The 17,554-nt window shown below is 44.6% G+C and overlaps 1 long non-coding RNA gene across 1 annotated transcript; it reads left to right on the plus strand.

Moving 5' to 3' along the window:
• The first annotated feature begins 14,597 nt into the window (after positions 1-14,597).
• On the plus strand, positions 14,598-16,230 carry LOC121574465. The gene is made up of 3 exons (XR_006002209.2): positions 14,598-14,801; positions 14,882-15,004; positions 15,266-16,230. It is a non-coding gene; the product is annotated as an uncharacterized LOC121574465 (long non-coding RNA).
• The last annotated feature ends 1,324 nt before the right edge of the window (positions 16,231-17,554 follow it).

Consider the following 17,554-nt stretch of genomic DNA (forward strand, 5'->3'; position numbering starts at 1 on the left):
CAGGAGGGGGAAACTCGACAGTGTTACCGGTGTGGGGAGATGGGACATATCTCCTGGCAGTGTGGGAAACCAGCCGATGAACCTATGCCCACTGCGGAGTCCTCCAGCTCAGCACCCACACACCGTTTTGCCTCGCTCTTGGGAGTCGTAGATGGCGGCCCAGATCGACCCCCCCACCTGCCCGGTAACTGTGAATCACCATGATGTGGAGGCCTTACTGGATTCTGGTAGCCGGGCCACCCTGGTGCGTAAGGATTTGGTGGGCCCCACGTGTCTGACCCCGGGAAAGTCCTCCCAGTTTCCTGTGTCCATGGGGACACCAGAGAATACCCCATTACTGAACTTACAATGACCAGCACACGGGGAACCATACACACGACGGCGGGGGTGGTTGATTCCCTCCCCGTCCCTGTCCTAATTGGACGAGACTGCCCCGCCTTTTACCCACTCTGGAGAGAGTCTCAGGAGAGGATAACCCGAGTACCTCGGAAACGGAGAGGCAAGACTCATCCTGGGAAGGCTCCGGTGCAATCCTCCGAGTTACTCACTCCCGCCCGGGCTCTGATAGGGATGGCAGGTGCCCAGACCGACACCGAGACTGGTCCGGATACGGGAGAAGAGAACGCAGCCCAGGAAAGTGCTCCGTTCTCCAGTGAAGAAGACGTCCCAGGCACCCAAGAGCTTCCCCCTCTCACAGGCCAGTATGGTACGGCTCAATTACAAGATCCTACTCTTGCAAATGCCTTAAGAAATGTGCAGGTATTAGAAGGTGTAGTGGTAGGTGATAAGACAACCCCTACTTACCCCCATTTCGCAGTAAACCGGGGTTAGTATATCAGATAGTCAAGAAAAATGAGGAAGTGCATGAACAGCTCCTCGTGCCACAGCCCTATCGGGCCACAGTACTCAACCTAGCCCACACACACCCGCTAGGGGGCCCACTTGGGGGTAGAGAAGACTAAGGAAAGAATCATGCAACATTTCTTTTGGCCAGGAGTACACAAAGAGATAGAGAACTACTGCCGTAGTTGCCCTGAGTGTCAGCAGGTTGCGCCAAAGCCCACATATAGAAACCCGCTCATTCCCTTGCCCATTATCGAAACTCCTTTTGAGAGGATTGGATTAGACATAGTCGAGCCCGTACCGCGTGCCAGAGGCTCGTAAAGTGGTTATACAGAAGGAGGTAAGGAAGATGCGGGAGTTGGGAGTAATCGAAGAGTCCCACAGTGCCTGGGCAAGTCCCATCGTACTAGTTCCCAAGCCAGACGGTTCAGTACGATTTTGTAATGACTATCGAAAGTTGAATGAAGTGTCTGAATTTGATGCATACCCAATGCCTCGTGTCGATGATTTAATAGACTCCTTGGGGCATGCTCGTTTCCTAACCACTCTTGATCTCACAAAAGGCTACTGGCAGGTGCCCTTGACCCCGGCGTCTAAGGAGAAGACAGCCTTTGCCACCCCGGAGGGGCTCTACCAGTATACCCGACTTCCGTTTGGTCTCCACGGGGCACCTGCCACGTTCCAACGCCTGATGGATCGAGTCCTTGCGCCCCACAAGAGGCACGCAGCGGCTTATTTGGATGATGTTGTTATACAAAGTCAGGATTGGGCCAGCCACCTACCCCGGGTACAAGCGGTGCTGGATTCGCTCAGGGAAGCAGGGCTCACGGCAAACCCGAAGAAGTGCAAGGTGGCCTTCAGTGAGACAAACTACCTGGGGTACACCATTGGGCGGGGGTTGGTCAAACCACAGGAAGCCAAACTGCGGGCCATACAGGACTGGCCGCAGCCCATCAACAAGAAGCAAGTAAGGTCATTTTTGGGCCTCGCTGGCTACTATAGACGCTTTATTGCAGATTTTGCTACCATAGCTGCACCGTTGACGGAGCTGACGACCAAACGCCACTCACGAATGGTGAAGTGGAACCCTGCGGCGGAGGCGGCTTTCCTCAACCTGAAGCGAGCACTCTGCTCCAGTCCGATCCTGGTGGCACCAGACTTCAAGAAGGAATTCATTGTCCAAGCGGATGCTTCGGAGGTGGGTCTGGGTGCTGTCCTCACCCAGGCACATGACGGTGAAGAACATCCCATTCTCTACCTAAGCAGAAAGTTACTTCCAAGAGAGAAGAACTATTCAACGGTGGAGAAAGAATGTCTGGCTGTAGTCTGGGCCCTGGAGTCCCTTCGGTTCTATCTCCTGGGCCGACGTTTCATGGTGGTATCTGATCACGCCCCTCTGCAGTGGATGGCCAAGAACAAGGAATCAAACAGTAGAGTAACCAGATGGTTTTTGAGCTTGCAACCGTTTAACTTTTCTGTTGTCCACAGGGCTGGCAAGCACCACGGCAATGCGGACGCCCTCTCCGGCGTGATGCCTTCTTCGCTGCCTTTACCCCGACGAGGACGTCGGTCCCGAGGAGGGGGATGTGTGATGTCACGAGAGGCTGTGTCCTGGAGGGACGTTACATCCCCCCTGAGATGGCTGCAAACCCAGACAGCTATGGCTCCATCTGCTGGTATGGTCGGGAACTCCAACCCTCTATGGCCAATCTTCCCACGCAGCTGAAACCAATCAGGAGCTGATGAGCTGAAGGTTTGTTGAAGGGAAGAGACACGGTCTCCAACCTGGGCTCTCTGGAGGACAAGAGTGCTGCACGTCCACTTCCATGAGGAATATAAGGATTTGGAGATACTTACCTTTGGGAAATACTCACCTTTGGATATATGCACCTGTGGAAATACGTGTGGGACATTTGGAAGGACGTTTTGCTGGGTTGGCCACTAGCTGCAACGTGGAATACAGTAAGACTGGGGAAAAGTTATTTGAGCGAGGGAGAGTTATGATTTTGGATGTGGAAGAGACATCCCTGAACTGTTAAACCTTAAAGAGTCACCAGAGAACAGAATTGTGTTATACTTTCGTTAGTTTCCCAAGACCTTTAATAAAATCCTTGTTTTGGTTGAACCTGGTCTCCTTGCACTACTTGAGCAATCCCGCTGAAAGCTGTGTAGCCTCTCGTGACATCACAATATATATATATAAACATGGGGGATTGGAAGTGATGCAGACAATTACATTGATGGAAGTTACAATCTATCTGCAATATTAAGCTGATCCACCCTCCACCCCCCCCAAAAAAAAATGGAGAAAAAAAACATAGCATTTGCATGGTTATGATTAGAAAATGTGTTAGACTTTTCATGACCAATGTTTGACATCAGTGACAGTAAGACTACGTACATCTATTGCAAACTCCCTTCCCTGATCAGTGATGATGTTGTCCACAAGTCCAAAATCAAGAAGTTTGTTGTGGGCTTTGTACACTTTTGGCATTCTCTCAACCAGCTTCATGAAGAATGCTTTTCCAACAGTTTTGAATGAGTTCCCACATATGCTGGGCACTTGTTGGCTGCTTTTCCTTCACTCTGCTGTCCGACTCATCCCAAACCATCTCAATTGGGTGGAGGTCGGGGGATTGTGGAGGCCAGGTCATCTGATCCAGTACTTCATCACTCTCCTTATTGGTAAAATAGCCCTTACACAGCCTGGAGGTGTGTTGGGACATTGTCCCGTTGAAAACCAAATGATTGTCACACTAAGCCCAAACCAGATGGGATGGCTTATCGCTGCAGAATGCTGTGGTAGCCATGCTGGTTAAGTGTGCCTTGAATTCTAAATAAATCACAGACATTGTCACCAGCAAAGCACCCCCACACCATAACACCTCCTCCTCCATACTTTACAGTGGGAACTACACATGCAGAGATCATCCGTTCACCCACACCGCGTCTCACAAAGACATGGCGGTTTGAACCAAAAATCTCAAATTTGGACTCCAGACCAAAGGACAAATTTCCACCGGTCTAATGTCCATTGCTTGTGTTTCTTGGCCCAAGCAGGTCTCTTCTTCTTATTGGTGTCCTTTAGTAGTGGTTTCTTTGCAGCAATTCGACCATGAAGGCCTGATTCACACAGTCCCCTCTGAACAGTTGATGTTGAGATGGGTCTGTTACTTGAAAGAGTGTGCAAAGCTGTCATCAAGGCAAAGGGTGACTATTTGAAGAATCTCAAATATAAAATGTATTTTGATTTGTTTAACACTTTTTTGGTTACTACATGATTCAGTATGTGTTGTTTCATAGTTATGATGTCTTCACTATTATTCTACAATGTAAAACATTTAAAAAATAAAGAAAAACCCTTGAATGAGTAGGTGTGTCCAAACTTTTGACTGGTAGTGTACATAGTTATTACCAAGCATGAGATCCCCACATTGTAGCCAGTACATCGAATATATTCACTGATCATGCACTCTACCTTGGCAAATAAAGGTGCGGTTCAGGTATGAATGTCTGTGAGACATTATTTTTCAGTCATATCCAATACCAGGAGTATCAAAATCCAGTCATTGAATGATGCTGTGACTGCATGTACAGTGCCTTCGGAAAGTATTCAGACCCCTTGACCTTTTCCACACTTTGTTACTTTACAGCTTTATTTTTATTCTAAAATTGAATATATACTTGTTTTCCCTCAGTAATCTACACACATTGTCCCATAATGACAAAGTGAAAATAGGCTTTTAGAAATGTTTGCTAATTTCAAAAAAAAATTACAACAGAAATACGTTATTTACATAAGTATTCAGACCCTTTGCTATGAGACTCGAAATTGAGCTCAGGTGCATCCTGTTTCCATTGACTATCCTTGAGATGTTTCTACAACTTGATTTGGGTCCACCTGTGGTCAATTCAATTGATTGGACTTGATTTGGAAAGGAACACACCTGTCTATATAAGGTCCCACAGTTGACAGTACATGTCAGAGCAAGAACCAAGCCATGAGGTCGAAGGACTTGTCCCTAGAGCTCCGAGACAGGATTGTGCGAGGCACAGCTTGTAGCGTCATACCCGAGAAGACTCGAGGCTGTAATCGCTGCCAAAGGTGCTTCAACAAAGTACTGAGTAAAGGGTCTGAATACTTATGTAAATGTGATATTTCCGTTTTAAATTTTTAACACATTTGCAAATATTTCTAAAACCTTTTTTTGCTTTGTCATTATGGAGTATTGTGTGTAGATTGATGAGGAAAATAAAACAATTTAATACATTTTAGAATACGGCTATAACGTAACAAAATGTGGAAAAAGGGGTCTGAATACTTTCCGAATGCACTGTATGTATTACAATAATAGACTTCAACAGTGTTTACCAATCCTGGTCCTAGAACATCAATGGTTACACATTGTAACTATGCAATAGACTAGAAACATGATTTAACTAGTTAAAGGATGATTTGTAATTCATACATTTAAAAAACAGTACACAACACTTCCTATGCATTATGTAAATACTCTAAAACCGGTTCATCTCAATATCTAATTTCCTTCATCTGCACTGATCTGAGGACACAGGATATTATGGGGCCAATTTCACACCATATGTATTGAATTTAAAATAAAATACATCGTAAACATGAAAAATAAAGTTGAAAATGTAAACATGAAAAAAGTCAGTCACACTGCATGCAATCCAAGTTAGCAACTCGTATTGCGTCCAAACTGCTTTGTGTGACACAGCTTATTAAGGCTGACGTTACACCAGGCAACTTTCACGCAACTTTGGTTGCTTGCAATTGAGTTGCTGCTTGATTGCTTAGTGTAACACTCCCATAACTAATAAGTAACTCATCTGCAACTTAGTTGCATGCAGTTGCAAAAAATTTAACTTTTTGCAACTAATTGCAACCAACAGCCAATCAAAATGAATGCTTTTGTCACATGATCCATTCGATGTTTCTGAACTCCGGCCCAGTTGTCCTTCCAACATAGTTGTCAGTGCTGTGGGAGCCGATAAAGCTGAACAGAAGAGACATTTGCCAAACAGGAGATGTAGAGTGAGGGAAAAAAGTATTTGATCCCCTGCTGATTTTGTACATTTGCCCACTGACAAAGAAATGATCAGTCTATAATTTTAATGGTAGGGTTATTTGAACAGTGAGAGACAGAATAACAACAACAAAATCCAGAAAAACGCATGTCAAAAATGTTATAAATTGATTTTCATTTTAATGAGGGAAATAAGTATTTGACCCCCTCTCAATCAGAAAGATTTCTGGCTCCCGGGTGTCTTTTATACAGGTAACGAGCTGAGATTAGGAGCACATGCTTAAAGGGAGTGCTCCTAATCTCAGCTTGTTACCTGTATAAAAGACACCTGTCCACAGAAGCAATCAATAAAATCAGATTCCAAACTCTCCACCATGGCCAAGACCAAAGAGCTCTCTAAGGATGTCAGGGACAAGATTGTAGACCTACACAAGGCTGGAATGGGCTACAAGACCATCGCCAAGCAGCTTGGTGAGAAGGTGACAACAGTTGGTGCGATTATTCGCAAATGGAAGAAACACAAAATAAGTGTCAATCTCCCTGAGCCTGGGGCTCCATGCAAGATCTCACCTCGTGGAGTTGCAATGATCATGAGAATGGTGAGGAATCAGCCCAGAACTACACGGGAGGATCTTGTCAATGATCTCAAGGCAGCTGGGACCATAGTCACCAAGAAAACAATTGGTAACACACTACGCCGTGAAGAACTGAAATCCTGCAGCGCCCGCAAGGTCCCCCTGCTCAAGAAAGCACATATACATGCCCGTCTGAAGTTTGCCAATGAACATCTGAATGATTCAGAGGAGAACTGGGTGAAAGTGTTGTGGTCAGATGAGACCAAAATGGAGCTCTTTGGCATCAACTCAACTCGCCGTGTTTGGAGGAGGAGGAATGCTGCCTATGACCCCAAGAACACCATCCTTACCGTCAAACATGGAGGTGGAAACATAATGCTTTGGGGGTGTTTTTCTGCTAAGGGGACAGGACAACTTCACCGCATCGAAGGAACGATGGACGAGGCCATGTACCGTCAAATCTTGGGTGAGAACCTCCTTCCCTCAGCCAGGGCATTGAAAATGGGTCGTGGATGGGTATTCCAGCATGACAATGACCCAAAACACATGGCCAAGGCAACAAAGGAGTGGCTCAAGAAGAAGCACATTAAGGTCATTGAGTGGCCTAGCCAGTCTCCAGACCTTAATCCCATAGACAATCTGTGGAGGGAGCTGAAGGTTTGAGTTGCCAAACGTCAGCCTCGAAACCTTAATGACTTGGAGAAGGTCTGCAAAGAGGAGTGGGACAAAATCCCTCCTGAGATGTGTGCAAACCTGGTGGCCAACTACAAGAAATGTCTGACCTCTGTGATTGCCAACACGGGTTTTGCCACCAAGTACTAAGTCATGTTTTGCAGAGAGGTCAAATACTTATTTCCCTCATTAAAATGCAAATCAATTTATAAAAAAAATTACATGCGTTTTTCTGGATTTTTTTGTTGTTATTCTGTCTCTCACTGTTCAAATAAACCTACCATTAAAATTATAGAGGGATCATTTCTTTGTCAGTGGGCAAACGTACAAAATCAGCAGGGGATCAAATACTTTTTTTCCCTCACTGTATATGAGGATGGGTGAAATAATGGATGTTGAAATCAAAAACCAAATATGTGAAAGCAAAGTGTATAGAATTTTAAACAAAAATAATGATATCAAAAGCAAAACCACAAAACTTGCAAGCAAATAATTTTAAAGCGAGAGCAAACTCTATGACAAATGATTAAAATATATATTTGAAAACGAATTCAGTTCGAGCTGGAGTGGCTGTTATTTAAGTCCCACTGTGGTACTATGCTGGTGTTGTATACTTCAGTTGTATTGTGGACACTTCTCGCTCTGTGATGTTCTGCTCCTCCCAGTACCCATACAACAGCTGCAATGAGAAATCAGACCACGAAAGCTACCAACATGATGTGTAGAGTCCGGTCCTGGTCCTCTGATAGCCACTGGGGTCACCTACGACAATTTATTGGCTGATACATCGTCACCTGGGTTGTGGGTCACCTTCCTGCAGTGGCTGGCGTAAATCCAAGTTGACCTCTCTGTAACCTTCACCGCTGTCTGGGTCATCAGGAGCACCTGGAATGGACCAGTCCAACGCTGTTGGTGCTAAGTCTTTCTGCGGAGGTCCTGGATGACCACCCAATCGCCTGGCTGCAATTTGTGGAGCAGTCCTCGATTTGGTTCAGGCAAAGCTGCTTTTACCCTGGGGAAAATAGACTTCAGAACATTGTTAAGTAAAGCACAGTAACTTACCATTTTATCCTCGCAACCCATCTGTATCATCATGTTCTGTGGGAATGGGGTGTTTAGCATTCTCATGGGTCTTCCAGTGAGTATTTCATGAGGTTCTAAACCTGTGGTACGATGCGTGCATCCACATATGTACATCAGAGTCAGAGGCATTACTGTTACCCATGGGAGCCCGCAAGACCTCCACTGAACTAATAATAACTACAATGTGTTGTCAGGTCAATCTGTTGAATTACCACCTGTAATTTAAGTTGATTTTTATTTGGATTTCATGTAATGGACATACACAAAATAGTGAAATGAAAAAAATTACTTGTTTCAAAAATTGCTAACCAAATAAATAACGGAAAATTGGTGCGTGCGTATGTATTCACCCCCTTTGCTGTGAAGCCCCTAAATAATATCTGGTGCAACCAATTACCTTCAGAAGTCACACAATCAAACAATTCTGCAGCCTGAGCTGACAGATGGGGTGGTAGTTTAGCACTTTCTAAGGTAGTGACAGCCGTAGTTACTGCATAAGCCACTAATGGTTCGCCTTGAGGTGATTTATGAGCGGAACCATCAACAAATAGTTCCAAATCAGCATTCATTAAAGGCACGTCAGATAAATCAGGGCGTGGCTTACAGACCTGGTCAACTAGGACAGCACAATCATGGGGCTCACCATCATCATCAGTTGGTAAAAGAGTGGCAGGGTTAAGGACAGTACAGCGCTTCAGGGTGACATGAGACATTGTTAACAGCACATTCTGGTAATGGAGCAGGCTTGCTGGGGTGAGGTGAGCAGTACGTGCCTGTGAAATGAGAGCATGAACGGAGTGAGGAACTTCAACGGTTAAAGGGCACATTGCAACAATGTCAGCACAGGCTAACACAGGCTCTGTAGCAGCCGCTACAGCTCTGAGGTAGCATACCAATCCTTTTACCACACTGTCAAGTCTCTTAGAATAGTAAGCAACAGGCCGCTGCTTCCCACCATGATCCTGAGTGAGGACAGATGACATAAAACCACTTTTCTCACAAACAAACAGATTGAATTGTTTAGAGTGGTCCGGCAAACCTAAACAAGTGGAAGAGGTTAGCAGTTGTTTCAATTTGTCAAGTGCCTCCCTCTGGTATCCACTTTATCTTCTTTATCTCCTCATCATTTTGTGGCCATGGATGAGATCAGAGTGTGGCTGTACAACTTCAGCATATTCTGTCAGCCAGGCTCTACAATAGCCTGCCATTCCTGTGATTGTCAACATGTGTTGTTTTGTAACCGGCTGTGGTACAGATAAAATTGCAGCCACACGTTCTAGACCCAATTTTCTACCATTTGGTGTAATATCATTTCCCAGATATTTAACTGATTGAGAAACAAGCTGCAGCTTATTCTTTGAGACTTTGTGACCCATTTTCAGCAAGAAAGTCTAACAGAGCTCTGGTGTCGGCTTCGCATGCTTGTTGGGTTTTAGAAGACAGTAACAGATCATCGACATACTGTATTAACATACTCCCAGCGGGGGGTAACAAACCCTCTAAATATTGCGCCAAAGCGGCCAAAAACACTGCAGGCGATTAACCTTGGGGGCAAACGGTCCAAGTCCAACACTTGTTTAAGAACGTAAATGCGAACCAGAATTTTGACTGGTGCGACGGAAATGCTAAAAAAAGCATTTGCCAAATCGTTAACTGAAAACCACTTTGCCAACGCTGGCACAGCAGATAAAATAGTGATGGGGTTTGGCACAACAGGAGCTCTCGCATGTACTGCATCATTGACAGGTCTAAGGTCTTGAACAAAACGCCAATCACCTGAAGCTTTCCGGACAGGAAAAATGGGGGTGTGACAAGGAGAATCTGGACAGGGCACAATGGCTCCTCGTTCTACCAGTGAAGCATGAACAGGGTTGATTCCCCTCACAGCCTCTTGACTCAGTGGATACTGGGCACGTCTGGGTCTGTGTGTGCCCTTTGGTGTGACTGTAAGCGGCTCCACCCCTTTCATCCGCCCGATTTCATACTTATCTTTAGCCCACAATGAATCTGGGAGACCAGCCAACAATGGTGACTCAGTCTTAACAGAAACCATATGTTTAGTTGGTTTCACATCAAGGCCATGGACGCCTCGTTGAACAGGTGCAATCCAAAAGAATGGCACACATAATGTATGTGTGCTTGGGGAGAATTTAGACCCATCCGCTCTGAGTTCCCAGTCAGTGACTTGCAAGACAGACTTCAACCAAACACCAGTATCCTCCCAGGCAACATCTGTCTTAGCTATTGAAACATGTGGTGCCCTGTCACTAAAAATATCAAATAAAGCCTGTTCCTTGGGTATCATTACACTAAGAGCACAACATTGGGGCCTACTATACATATCACTACATAGTAAGCTTTCTTGGGGTCTGGTTCCTTTCAGCCAATTTTGTTCAAAGTGTAAATCTCTCGTCAATGGTGAGAAATGGGCGGTGCAATGTAAGTCAGTCTGTGGCATAAAACTGCTTTCTGTTTCCAACAGCTGCGGGCCGTTGAGAAAATCTCTTCAATTGGGTCACAATGTGATCCGTCAATGTCCTGTATGTCCCATGCATAGTACCAGTCGCATGTTTGAATCATGTTAGACATCGTCATGAGATGGCATGTCTCCTGAGGCTGTATAACAGTGAGGCCTTTTTCTTTACAAAGAATATTAATTCCCAATTTACAGAGAAGAACTCTTCCTGACAAATTTACAGGACAACATGCAGAAGAAATTATTTGATGTTTCATGCATGTGACATCAATCTTTTAACAGGTAGGGGCATTGTGAGCAACTCCTTCATAGTCACTCCTGAGGCTCCAACAGTGCTGACTGATTCATTGGATATGGGAGGTTTGGACATAGATTTAGAATTTATGACAGACATTGCAGCGCCAGTATCTACTAGAAATTCAATTGACTCACCATTGACGAAGAGACTCACCATTGGCTCCTCACTGGGGCTTGAACAAATCTTTAAATGCTGTCCAAGGGTGTCAACTGTCTCTACCTTGCGTCAGTCCATATGTGGGTTGTAAAGGGTCGTTTTCGGCGGTGGTCCGGTCTTCCAACCTCCCCCCACTGCCCCTTGCGGACCTTTTCCGTCCAGACATTTGCTGAAGCCCCTACCCTGTGGTGTTTGGTGTCCAGCTCGTCCGTCAGCGCTGGCTCCCCTTCCTCTACCTCGTCCTCTTCCCCTTTGTCCATTTCCCCTTTGTCCATCACTTGGGGGACCTCCTCGCTGTTGTTGGCCCTGCCCTTGGTAGAATGCAAACTGTGCAGACTACAATTTCACACCGTCTTTCTCCTGTTTCTGCTTTGTCTTGTCTTCTTGAGACAGTTGTTGCCTCTCAGCATGTTTGCTGTGTTGAAAAACGGTTTGCAGATCGGCAGTTTCCCAGGCAGTACAGGTAGTTTTAACTTGCTTACCAATGGCTGGCAAAAGTCCACTCATGAGAGCAGCCTTCAATAGGCTATCGTAGTCATCATTTCATTGGCCGTTGTTAATTTGTTTGAGGCCACTGTGCTAGCGGAAGCAGGTCTCCAGCCAATGTCGGTAGTCCTCTTTAGCATTCTGCGTGCAGCTATGAACAGCTGCCCAGTCAGTCATGGGTGGGTAATGTTCTTTTATGCGATCACACAGTGCAGTTAGTTGAGTCTGATAGGGTCCATAATTTCCCCAAAGGTAATTTTCATCAAATCCACCTTCCACATCCACCCACCGTAGTTTCATCTTGATACGGCAAATGTGGGCGATCTCAGCCGCCGATGGTTTGTACAGCTGTACCAATTTGAGCAGCTGGGCGGTGAAATCACCAGAGTCTTTTGTGGGATCAGGAAGGCATTTGAAATGTCCTTCATCTCGTCTTGTCTCCAAGTTTTCGGGATGTCCAATTCTGGGTGCCAATCAGCGTGGCCAGCCTCACCAGCTGCTGGCTGTGGTTGTGGGTTGGGGAACGTCACCAGGGGTTCCTGGAGAATAGTAGTGTCTGGATCCCCTTTAGGCCCTGTTCTGGTTGTGACTGTTGGGGTTGAGGGACTTGTGGTAGGGGTCGACGTCGATGGTGGACTAAGTTCCCTGAGTCCATCAACACCAGAGACGGGAGTCAATGCAGGTGGTGTGTAGAACGGATTTCCATTTCTCATGGGCCGCCTCTGAGGGGTTTGTTGGTCCTGCAGTTGCGTCAGGTCTTGTTGGGGGTAGAGCTGCGGTGGGGGAGGCAGCTGAGCAGGCTGCTGTTGGACAACCAGGGCGGGTGCTGGTGCAGTGGATACAGGGGTACAATAGGGGGGTGGAAAGTCATTATCATCATCATCCCTGTTTCTACTTTTCTTATCATCCTCCGTCTGTTTCTCCTTCTTACTTTCTTTTACCATTATCCCTTTAACTTTCCTGTCTGACCTTCTCTCTGCTTCTCTTTCCCACTTCCTAAAATCATCCCAGTCTATTTTACTTGCTTTGCCTTTCTTGGTTGACTCAAAGTCCTGCAACTTCTTTCTATATTCTGCTAATAAAGCTTCACTCAATGTGCCTTTCAAGGGAAAGTCTGCTGCCTTTTGCCAGAGCGGTACCTGTTCCAGAATGTCCCTGCCCCACTTATCCACCATTAGCTTCACCGGTCCAGTCAGCGGGTCGGGCAGGCAAGGTTCTCCCTTACTGCTTTTGGCTCATATTGTGAAAAACTCCATCTACACACACACACACACTCAAAAACTAAAATAAACAACAATATTTGATTAGGAACGTCTTCCTTTTCTAAAACTGATGAAATGTTAGTTCAAAAGGAGTCATTTCTTCTCCATCAAAATATTTTTAAATGTCTTTATGTAATTTAGGATTCTGTACCCATACAGTATTTCCCCCTATGCAAATTGTTGTAATTGTTTTATACATATAACCAATTATTTCCCAAGTATATCCAATTCTCCTATGGCTCCATTGGTCAAATTGCGACCTTCTAAAATGATGTGCTAACCTACAGGAATATTTTCAAACTTCCACCTCAGGATTGTGTCCTGGGATCTCATAGCTCATACATCTGCACCTTACGATACTAAACCATGTCATGTCATCCTATGGCCACTTCTCTGCTTCAACAGAGAACCCTACCCTGCTCCAACAGGGCAACTCATCCCAGAATTTCTCCTTTAACTAAAGATATCTCTGTTTCAACAGAGTTCCTAATCAAAGATTCTAGGACTTCCCCTCTGCTACAACAGAGTTTCTAACTAGGGGTGTCTTTGCTTCAACAAAGACCTAATGTGCACAACCTGTTCCCAGAACAGTTTTTTCTATGATGTCAGTCTCACCCTTAATTTATTTTGTATTTTCGGGATGGCGTATCTGTCCACTGACGCTCCCTGCCGGGTCTGAGGCGGGTCCCTTCTGCTCCTTTGTGTAGAGTGTGGGCTCCCTGAGCCACACCTAATGTGGCCCCTGCGCAGTTAACCTTGGGTTCCCTGGGAACGATCAGCAAGCGGAGTTAGCCATCCCATCCTCGCCGCCAAGAATTGTAGTGGAAATTCTAACCAGAAAGGAAGACAGACTGTAGATTCTTCAAACAACAATTGTATTATAAGATTTGCAAATCTGGAGCCATTAACAATCACTCAATGGTGCAGAGTTAACGCTCAACAAACAAGAGTTGGGTCTCAGCTTTTATAGGAAAGTACAACCACTTTTGTCTATGTGGCAGTTTAGCAGGTGTGTGAGATCATGATGGGAACAGAGTGTACAAACAAGTGATAACGCCAGTTTTGTTACTATCTAGCTGCTGCTGCTCAAGCTAGCCTCTGTTCTCTTCAGATCTCCACACAGCTGTGCCCTTGAAAGATACAAAAATAACACAATGGAGCAAAAACCGGTCACTCTCAGATGGCCCTTTGTCTTTGGCCGCGTGACTAAGTTACAAAAAGACAAGAGAGGAAAAACACTAGCTTCTTCTTACATGACAGAAACAGACAGTGGAAAAAGAAGAAACCCTTCTTCCAGAACACCAGGCAAGACTACAAAGGCCTGGAAACCTTTTATACCTCCTAAATAAATTGTACGGCTTTGATATTACGTCTTTTATACAGTATTAGTTAATGTTTGGAATATTGAGAGCTGCATAAGGATTTGGAGGATGAGGACATTCCATGTATTTATTTCTGTCACTGGTGGGTGCCAGAAGGTATGCGGGCCAAGATAGCTGGGGGTCACTGGTGCTAATCTTGGAAGGAGTATGTGATGGAATATCCTGACTAAGGTGCAACACGATACCATATAGGGTGATCCTATATGTGGCGAGGAGTGACACTCAATAATGGTTGGCACCTGTTGGATAGAATTAGCTTGCAAACAAGTATATAAGTAAGAGATTTCCTTTGTTCAGCTAGTTCATATAGCAATGGGCCACCCACGGGCCGTTTGCCATGTGAACCCGGTACTGCAATATTAAATACTTTGAATCAACTCTCCATGTAAGTGTTTAAGTATCTTCTTGCATCCTGAATTACTTGATACAGGAGAAAATCATCATAACAGGCTTCCTGGACATCCTTCAGAAGCAGCCAAATCTCTGCAAGAGTCTCTTTGTCCATGGGGAAGATTGCAATGTTAGTGAATTTGTTTTATTACTAGTTGTGTTGTATGAGACAGTCAGACTTATTTCTAAATGTAATGTATCCTTTTTCAGCCGGATGCTGACTACGTAGTCGGCCTCATCACTCCTGAAATGAGCGGGAGAGGAACCTCCAGGGCTGCCAGAGACAGATAATAAACTACTTTCAGGACTTTGTTCAAGATCTAGAAACTGCAGGTGAGCCTTGTATATTTTTGTTTTTGAAATTGTCAACATTAATGGTCATAAACCAACAGGGTTGGGAAGATAACTGATGTGTTCAGTTGCTGATTACCAATTTATAATGGTAAAATCTATTGGATTACTCACTCAGTAACATAGTCCAATTACTTTGTTACTTTTGTCTTACTTTGCCTTCAAAAGCCATTGAACAGTCTATGGCTGTTGTTTTTCATATTGACATTGTCATTATCACAAACTGGTAACTGTGTGTTTCAGGAGGAATGGAGGAAAAGGAAGCAGCAACGCACGGTGAACAAGTAGGAGGAAGAAGATGGACAAGAAGTGGAGCCATCCAGACTAACAGTTCCCACTGTCCCTAAAGTTATGCAATGGCTGATGGGTCAGGGGCACAAGCCACTATTGCTGTCTGAACATCAGGCCTTTAAAATTATCTTCAAATTTGACCATGAGTGACGAGTCCGAATGCCACCGCACACCCTATGCTACCCTACAGTCAGTGCTTGCTCAAACATGATCACATTCCCCACAGCACACCTGACCTCTTATGAAGATTTGAAAACCATGATGATACAAGCCATCACATCAGGTGGAGCATTCCACAGTGTGAATGCCCAATGGCCTTACACATTGGAAGAGACTCGTCAGGTTTGTTTATGCTGAGCCGCAGGTCACCGTTCTATGGCCCACGATGTGTCGGTCATGTTGTCAACAAGGCAGCATGGTGTATCGTCCAGAAACATATGTATCTTTTCCATAAAATATGTTAGTATTTTCAAACTAGTTTTCATTGGGAAGGCAGATAAAGCATTATCAAAAGTAATCACTTTTGCATGTTAACACAGAATCCTACTAATTACTCCACACGCTTAATTGCATCACTTTTGTTTTGTTTCTAGACTACATTTTAGTCATTTAAAACATTGATTCTGTTGTCCATAGTGTGGTGGCAGAATTTGGGGTGAGCTGTTGCAATTTCTCAAGGGATATGTTCTGTGTTGGACTGATGTTATGCCTTTCATAGACTCCTGGTATGTCTGCACTCTAACACAAGGCCATTGTGTTCTGGAACTGTTGCTTGCATAAAATAACTGTTGTGTAAACAATATTGATCGTATTATCACCTCCAACTATATAAGAGACATGTAACCATTTACTCTTCACTACCCTGTGAAATCAGATCTCCCCTGCAGCTGCTTGATTAAAGATGTTTCTATTATACAATTAAATAGTCTCTGCCTTAACCTTTGGATACAATTTTCCACAACATTAGTAACTAATCAATATCAGCCAATTGGTTTCATTTTGCTGCGACCACGTTTCATAACCTTGCAGCAATTTATAATTACTGGACTAAAAAGATATTCCTTGCGACAGTATCAAGCAGACGTATAAGGATCATTCAGTAAGTAGCAGCACATAGTTCAAAACAGATGCATATATATCTTGTCCATAGTCTCGAGATGGTGAGGTTGGGTCGATGGCTGCTCTGAGCAGTGTCATATCCTGCTCTGTCAGCAGGCACTCCACTGGCGGGACTACAATTCCCTGGCCATGCTCCTCTGGGAGGCAGGCATCGCCCCTGTCCAAGTTGTTTAAATCCTAAACATGGAAAATCATATTAATTTACAAACAACCACCTTTTTTTCAGATTACATTTTCATAGTGGCTCCTTTAAATCTATACCTCCACATTGCCAGGGAAGGTGGTCCTCTGTAGCTCAGCTGGTAGAGCACGGCGCTTGTAACGCCAAGGTAGTGGGTTCGATCCCCGGGACCACCCATACACAAAAATGTATGCACGCACGACTGTAAGTCGCTTTGGATAAAAGCGTCTGCTAAATGGCATATTATTATATTATTATAAGGTGACAGGATTCTGTGCTTGTCCCATTTCCCATAGTTGGTTGGGGGTCAGATTTTGCTCGGTGCGCAGGGGATGGTTATACCATCCATTGGTAAAGGTGTCACGGTCTGCTTGGAGGCGCGGGAGGAATACATAGTGAGCACAGAATAGGTGAAGGCTGTTTGACGGGTCAAGGGAGCCCTCATCTTCCAAATTATGTAGGACATTGTAAAATATGTTTGACACGGCCATCCACACGTCCCACCAGTTCAATTCTGAAAGCATATGAGAGAACATGTGAAGCAACATAATGAAACATTCAACATCATACCCAGTCCTCTGTCCGACACAACTCATTACTATTATTTTAACCTTTCTGAGCATAAGGAGATGTAATTGGTCAAAGTATTCTAAGTCCCTTTGCATTTCTACTTCACAGTCTGCTGAATTTAACTGTTTCTAAATCTTTTCTTCAATGCATGTGAGAGATTGAATTGACAGATTCTATAGCTAGGTTTACATCCAATTGGCGACAGATTTTCATGCAAATATTCTAAAGACTGCATAAGGAAAATATGCACATCTTCCCATCAGTGGTGTTTCCACCAAACGGACTTGAAGATACAAAATCAGTGCGTGATGACATAGTGTACACAAAATCCATCACATTTTCAAATCTACCGATAGTTTTGTCACAAAAAC

Source organism: Coregonus clupeaformis, chromosome 9 (genome assembly GCF_020615455.1).
Source record: "Coregonus clupeaformis isolate EN_2021a chromosome 9, ASM2061545v1, whole genome shotgun sequence".
Lineage (NCBI taxonomy): Eukaryota > Metazoa > Chordata > Actinopteri > Salmoniformes > Salmonidae > Coregonus > Coregonus clupeaformis.